Source organism: Nanorana parkeri, unplaced genomic scaffold (assembly GCF_000935625.1).
Source record: "Nanorana parkeri isolate BGI_ZX_2015 unplaced genomic scaffold, ASM93562v1 scaffold1881, whole genome shotgun sequence".
Lineage (NCBI taxonomy): Eukaryota > Metazoa > Chordata > Amphibia > Anura > Dicroglossidae > Nanorana > Nanorana parkeri.
The window spans coordinates 236,007-243,641 of NW_017308149.1; the positions used below are offsets into that span (position 1 = coordinate 236,007).

Genomic DNA, 7,635 nt, shown 5'->3' on the forward strand with positions numbered 1-7,635 from the left:
AAATAAATGAAAAAAAACATTAATATTGTAAAAAATTAATTTAAAAAAACAACCCCTCCCCTCACACACATAACATACACGTGCACCATATTGTGGTGTATGCCATACACATACGCTGCAGTGCGTTGTTAGAACGCATTGCAGTGCATGATTTTTTTTTCTTTTAAAAAAAACAATTTAGGCAGCAAAGCTTTGTGACGCATTGCCATGCGTTGTGATACCTTGTGTTGCAATTAAATATACTCCTGTATAATTTTATCACAACACAAACACCAACACAGTGTAAAAACTATTTTTAACATAAGTCGCTTATTTACAGTTTTGCGTACCTTCATTTTTTTACCTTTTCGCAAAAAGGCGCAAATTCAAATTTGCAAATATTTGTTATTTATTAACTCAATACAGTTTTATCTTTTAGATTTAGTCAGAAAATCATTTTTTTTGGTGCGCTGATACTGATTTTAGTGTGTTTTATCAATTGAATTGTGTATTTTTATCGGTTTAATATTAATTTGAGAAACATTTGCACAATTATCACAGGGCCTACAAATTTAGTAGCACCATCTTTTTATTCTACCGGGCCTGCACTTTCAGAAAATATATGGTTTGGGCGATCTTTTACAAACGCTAGCAATCCAGCAGTTGAAAATATAATCAATGGGAAAAATTGCCGGCATCTGGAGCCTCTCATCCCTGCCCCAGAGCTATCCAGGCAGGGATCTGTGACTCCATGGATCCCCGCTGCTGTCCCCCGCTTGTAGGGGCTGTGGCAATGGGGATTTTAAAAAATCTCCAGCGGGGGGCGGAGGAGCAAGCGTCGGATGGCGGGGAGAAGCCGCAAGTTTCAGGATGGCTGAGCGGTGAGGAGAACCGAGCCGCTGTCATCCTGTCAGTTTCCGGATGACCGGCTCTGTGCGTGGCCGAACGGAGGATTGATAAATATTAGGGATGCACCGATATATCGGCCGCCGAAACATATCGGCCGAAAATGGCACTTTTGGCATAATGCCGAAAGTGCACTTTTCCTGCCGATACATCGGCACATCCCTGATTTCTTTCCTCCCCGCTGGGCGCTACTCTATGTCCCAGCGGGGAGAAGAGAAAGTGACAGCCGGCAGAGTGCTGTGAGCGGCCGGCGTCTCCTCCCACACCACTCTGCCGCCTATCACAGTCCGGCAGAGCGGTGTGTGGGCGGAGACGGCACTGTCACAGGAGGCTGGGCTTTCCTCTCTACACCGCTCGATCAGCCTCCTGTGACAGTGTGTCAGAAAGAAGAGCAAGGTACACACACTCAGTGATCACTGAGTGTTTGTACATAATTGAGGATATGGTATGTTAACTATATCCTACTTTACATGCACTAAGTTGAATTGCTTATAGTTTCACTAATTGCTGTTCGTTTTGGACACTCTCAGGACTCCTCGGTCGTGCATGTACGCAGTGGTGTATTTTGGTTTGGGGCTGCCCTAGGCAAGCCGAAACTCAGGCGCCCCCCCCCCCACTTCCTCCGCCCTCTTCTTGCTGCCTCCTCCGCCCCTTCTTGCCGCCCTCCTCCCAAGTAGCCCGATCAAAGCTGCGGGGACCCGTCCCGGACGCGCCTCCTCCTCACCGTCCCGTACCCGTCCCTTTCTACTGACGTCCCTTGCTGCCTCCTCCTCACCGTCCTGGACCCGTCCCCTTCTACTGACGTCCCTTGCTGCCTCCTGCTCACCGTCCCCTGCGGCTCACGTCCCTTGCTGCCTCCTGCTCACCATCCCCCCCCCTGCCTCCGGCTCACCATCCCCTCGCTGCATCCTCCTGGTCTCTGATTCCCCTGTTACTTCATGAGGCTGCCGGGCTGCGGCATTTTCGCTGCCCCCCTGGGGAGTGCCGTCCAAGGCAATCACCTTGTTTGCCTCACGGCAAATACACCCCTGCATGTACGCATGACTGTGCCTCCATGGTCACGGAGTGAGAATGTAGCCAACTTGGGCCGCCTGTATCTTGCTCTGTGGCCTGTTCATATTAGCGATATGCGGATCCCCGGTGGTTCTGTGGGAGCCCCATAAGGTCACAATGCGGGGGCAGCTCATTGAGCCTCCTGCTGAAAAATAGAGAGAGGGAAGAAGGTGGAAGCATTACAGGATGAATTGGAAGCACTGGACCGGGCACTAAAGGATACATTTGACCGGGGGCTCCTGACGCGCCTGAATTCAGTGAAGACGGAACTGAACCTCCTGCTGGATCAGGGCGCGGAAAGGGCCTTACGGTGGACCAAACACAAATTTTACTTGAGTGCTAACAAACTGGGCACATTATTAGCCAGAAGATTAAAAACATTGCCTGATAGACCAGCCCCTATTAGATTGAACACCCCCGGTGGCACAATCTCTGCAAACCCTCAGAAGATTTTAGCGTCCTTCCAAGAGAACCTCACCTCTCTCTAGACTAAATCTCGCACTTTTAGCGCAGAAAAGGCAGACGACATCCTACAGGATGTCACACTCCCGCAGATCACACGGGATGACTTGGACCACCTCAATTCAGATGTGACTACAGAAGAAATACTTCTAGCTATCAAACACCTCAAAGCATCCAAGGCCCCTGGCCCTGATGGCTTCCCGGCCCTTTATTATAAAAAATTGGCACCCCTCCTGGCACCTAAATTGGCTGCAATGTACAATTCCTTCAGACAGGGCAAAACAATACATCCATCCTCACTTCTAGCTTATGTATCCATGATTCCCAAACCTGACAAAGACTCGCTGAACCCCAATAACTATAGGCCCATATCTTTACTGAACATTGACATTAAAATCCTAACTAAAATCTTAGCCACGCGTCTCAACCTTATCGTTGAGTATCGTTCATAGGGATCAGGTGGGCTTTATCCCTGGTAGGCAGGCAGGGGATAATATCCGCAAAATAATCCTCCTAATCCATACCCTCAAGTCTCGTAACATTCCAGGATTCCTACTATCGCTAGATTTACAGAGGGCATTTGATTCCATCTCCTGGGAATACTTACACTATATTTTACATAAATGGGGGTTTGGAGACCCCTTTTTGGTGTGGTTACGGGTACTTTACTCTACTCCGATGGCCCAGGTAAAGTACCTGGGGCACCTGTCCCAGGAGATCCCTATCCGCAGAGGAACCCGCCAAGGCTGCCCACTGTCCCCAGCCCTTTTTGCACTGGCAATTGAACCCCTGGCCATACTCCTTTGATCTAGTCCCAACATCAAAGGAATTGAACTGGCAGGAGTGGAATATAAGGCCAGCCTGTTCGCAGATGAAGTCATGCTTACCTTGACACAGCCGCACATCACAGTCCCTAACCTGCTTGACCTTCTACAGCAATTCTCCATTATCTCTGGGCTGTAAGTGAACTGGGGTAAATCCGCTGCTTTAAATGTAACTCTACCTGCCCCACTGTATAAGCATTTTCGCACCAATTTTTCGTTCGCCTGGGCCAAGTCTTACATTCGGTACCTGGGTGTTAAAATTAGGGCCTCATATGATACCTTGTATTCCGCAAATTATATCCCACTATTCAAAACGTTGACTTACAGGTGAAACTCGAATAATTAGAATATCGTGCAAAAGTTCATTTATTTCACTAATGCAACTTAAAAGGTGAAACTAATATATGAGATAATTTGTGCAATGTAGTTGCGCTAGGAGGGGGAAAAAACACGCCTAATTACCAGCTGCAACAATGTATATAAGTGATGTTCATAGAAGGCTGGTATGTTGCGCTTGGTATTGTGTATTCCCGTTAATGATAAATTCTACGTGTGTATCATACCCCTTGTGATATTTAGATAATTCTAAGTGTTTGTGTTTAATAATTACTCTATTGTGATTAATAATAATAAAGATGTGCCCTATTCCAATTCTACCATATTACTAATTCGTAGTGATGGTAACAGTTATGTGAATGCTGTATTCAACTAGGTGCCTAATAAAACTTTAAACCTATGTTGATGAGTGTTTCTTTTTGATGTGATTTGTAGTGTAAAATGTTCCAGAGGTATTAATGAACCCCACTAATCGAAAAATGTGTGTCTTAAATATATTCAGTGTTACGGGTGTGTCATGCGCTATTCCTTCTTATTTCCCATGTTTCTATGAACCAATTATAGTGAACATCCTTATTAGAAAAATTATTGTGCAGATACGTGATCACTTTCTCCACCAGGGAAAAAATATATTGACCAAAAATTCAAACGTAAAAGCTCTGTGAAGTGATCACTCTGTGGGTTCAAACTATTTGAGACTTAAAAGTATATGAAGGGCGGAATTAAATTCATAGACAATATCTATTGTTGGCTTGAAAAATCTCTCCAGGAAAAATGAAAAAAGATTTTAAACCTTTATTTATTTGTGGTAAAATCGCTGTACTATTTGTTACCCTTAGAATTGTACACGTAGAGTTGCACGTAGAATTTATCATTAGCGGGAATACATAATACCAAGCGCAACATAATATATGAGAGAGACCCATTACATGCAAAGCAAGATAGTTCAAGCCGTGATTTGTCATAATTGTGATGATTATGGCTTACAGCTCATGAAAACTCCAAATCCACAATCTCAGAAAATTAGAAGTTTGTGAAAAGGTGCAATATTCTAGGCTCAAAGTGTCCCACTCTAATCAGCTAATTAAGCCGTAACACCTGCAAAGGGTTCCTGAGCCTTTAAATGGTCTGTCAGTCTGGTTCAGTAGGAATCACAATCATGGGAAAGACTGCTGACCTGACAGTTGTGCAGAAAACCATCATTGACACCCTCCATAAGGAGGGAAAGCCTCAAAAGGTAATTGCAAAATCCCAAACTTCTGTATCACTTCAGAACCTTGCCATGCGCTTGTTGCAGCGGAGTATCCTCCAGTTTATCTGGCATCCCCTCAAGGCCAGGGTGGCGAGAACTACTCCCCAATGTATTGCTGTACTATCAAGCCGCTCAACTCATACCATTGATAACTATGCACCAGCGTCATTCACCCCCTCTCTGGCTTATGCTGGAAATCCCAAACTGCTCTCCAATGCCTCTTACGGCTCTGCCCTGGATACCAGCCTGTGATAGGCCGAGGACCCTAAGCCCACTCATGCGGCATACACTAAAGGTATGGGACTCCATCAAATATTCACCACACCTGCTTTCACCATACCTCCCATTGCTTCCCATTTTCGCCCAACCGCTTTTCAGGCCGGGCTTGGACAACCCCAAGGCCTTTAGTTGGTGGACAAACAATGGATTCCGGGTGGTGTATGACTTACTGCGCTCCTCTGCCATTCCTTCCTGGCAATACTTAAGGGAACATAAGCAAATACCGGGGGATGAACACTTTAGATACCTCCAACTCCACCATTGGATCTCCACTCTAATTCAGAGGAGGGACCCCTCCACCTTATTTACCTGTTTCGAGCATATGTGTCTTCATTCCCCAGAAGGCCCAGGCCTTATAACAATTCTCTACTCACAATTGAACAGATTGGTCAGCCACACTTCCCACACCTATGTCCGTAGCTGGGAAGGGGACCTACACCGACAATGGTCCAAGAAGGAATGGCAACAGATATGGTGCAATATTGCAAGATGCTCCATTAGCGTTACAAATGCAGAGGTAGCCTACAAGGTAATGATGAGGTGGTATCTGGTCCCAGCCAGGGTGGCACGTCTGTAAACCACGTCCGAGGGTACCTGTTTCCGAGGGTGTGAAGAGACGGGGGGATATGCTACACACCTGGTGGCGCTGCCCCCTGGCTACACAGTTTTGGGTTAGGATATTCAAACTAATTGGATCCCTATTCTCTACACATATTCCAATAAATCTTCAATATGCCCTGTTCCATGTGTCTATACCAGGTCTGACTAAGCCTCAACGGGCTCTGGCACACTTTATTTTTTTGGAAGCCAAGCTGAAGCTGACAGGAAACTGTAAGAAACAACTGCTTCCCTATGTCGAATTTATGCACAGGTTGGACAATATTATGTTGAATGAGTGACTGTCTTGCAGGACAAACCCTCCCGGTTTCTAAGTGTGTGGGAACCCTGGCTCTTATCCCGTCATCCAGGGATAGATCCAATGAGCTATTGAGGTAGGAGGCCAACCGCTGGATAGCTGTACGAGACATGGAGAGTGGCAATTATGGATACTCAGTAGGATGGTGGGTGGGTGTGAAATATGGGACCACCCCCTATCCCTAGTAGTACGGGTAACCGGACACTACTAACCCCCCTTAACATCCTTTCCCCTTTCTTTCTACCTGTTCTTTGGGGCCTTTACCCAACCCTATGTTTATGGTTGATAATTGGCTCACTACCAGGGGGCACAGACCTGCTGTCTATGCAAATGCCATACTGATGGCTTATTGTGATTAATGCTTATAACTGTATGGTCGCCCTACCCCTTGAGCGTGCATATGTATAACGCATAGATACACTAATTGTGCTTTTATGACTATAATGATGATCCACTGTGAACCAATGTCTTTATATTGTTTGGAAAATTTCAATAAAAATATTGATACAGAAAAAATAAAACATTTGAAAAAATAAAAAACATTTTCGGTATCTGTTTCGGCCTGACATTTTTTTATTTCGGTTTCGTTACGATTTTAAAATTTCCATTTCGGTGCACCTCTAATAAATATCATTGATATTTACCAATCCTCTGTGCAGCACAAATACCGGCGTGATCGTGTGATCACTCCAGTGTTTGTAAATAACTGGGGACAATAGGGGGTTATTCACAAAGCTGCCAAAGGCAGCCGTGTGAATAACCGACCCGAAGTGAAGTGAGCCGAACCCTGTTCGGTTATTCACTTCCGGCTTGTACAGCTGATTTCAGCCGTACAGCGACTGAAATCAGCCGTACATCGGCTTGCTGCGGCTGGGTTCGGGTCGGCCGAAGTGCAGAAGGAGTTTGACTCGGCTGATCCAACATCTGGATCGGCTTAGCCAAACCTCCGGCAGGCTACTCGTTACTGTTCAGCCTATTCTCATAGGTGCCAAACAGCAGTGAGTGAATAGGCGAGCGGCATTCGGCTCAGCTATTCTGCTCGGTACCTCTGTGGTACCGACAGAATAGAAAAAGTAGGGGGGAAAAGGAGAAAATGATTGGGCGGAGCTAGCATTGACAGCTAGCTCCGCCCAACTGTTTTCTATTGGATGGGACCAGCTGTCATTACCATGGCAGCACCTCCGGGTTCTCAGTGTGTAATGACAGTCCAGCGTCCCCTCCGCCAAGCTATCGGTTGTCGATATATATGCACACACACACACACTTTCTAGTGAAATCAATAACTTTAAAAATGATCTCTTGATGCGTAATTAACCCAGTGATGTGCTATCAGTATAAAAAAAAACAATATCCTTCACAACTGAGTGTGAAAAAATTCAACCACTCAGTGACAGTTCATTATATATATTTTGTAAATATATTAGTGTCCAATTTTATCAAACCTTGAATCAGATCACTCCAAAATCAACCACAAATTGATCCAATCCATGCTGTGTGTTCACACACTATGCCACTCTGTGCTCACAAACAACTCACCAGATATCTTTGACACTCTGACAGCAGGGAGTCAAAAAACGCAGGGGCCTGAGAAACGATCTATGCTCTTAGGGGAACTATGGAGACAGAGG

At 45.5% G+C, this 7,635-nt stretch overlaps 1 long non-coding RNA gene across 1 annotated transcript in view; it reads right to left on the reverse strand.

Moving 5' to 3' along the window:
* LOC108800021 overlaps window positions 1-4,418 on the reverse strand; it is a 15,671-nt gene extending 11,253 nt beyond the window's left edge. The window contains exon 1 of the long non-coding RNA XR_001942066.1: window positions 4,408-4,418. This is a non-coding gene — a long non-coding RNA (uncharacterized LOC108800021). The remainder of the gene's footprint in view (window positions 1-4,407) is intronic.
* Between the last annotated feature and the right edge of the window lie 3,217 nt (window positions 4,419-7,635).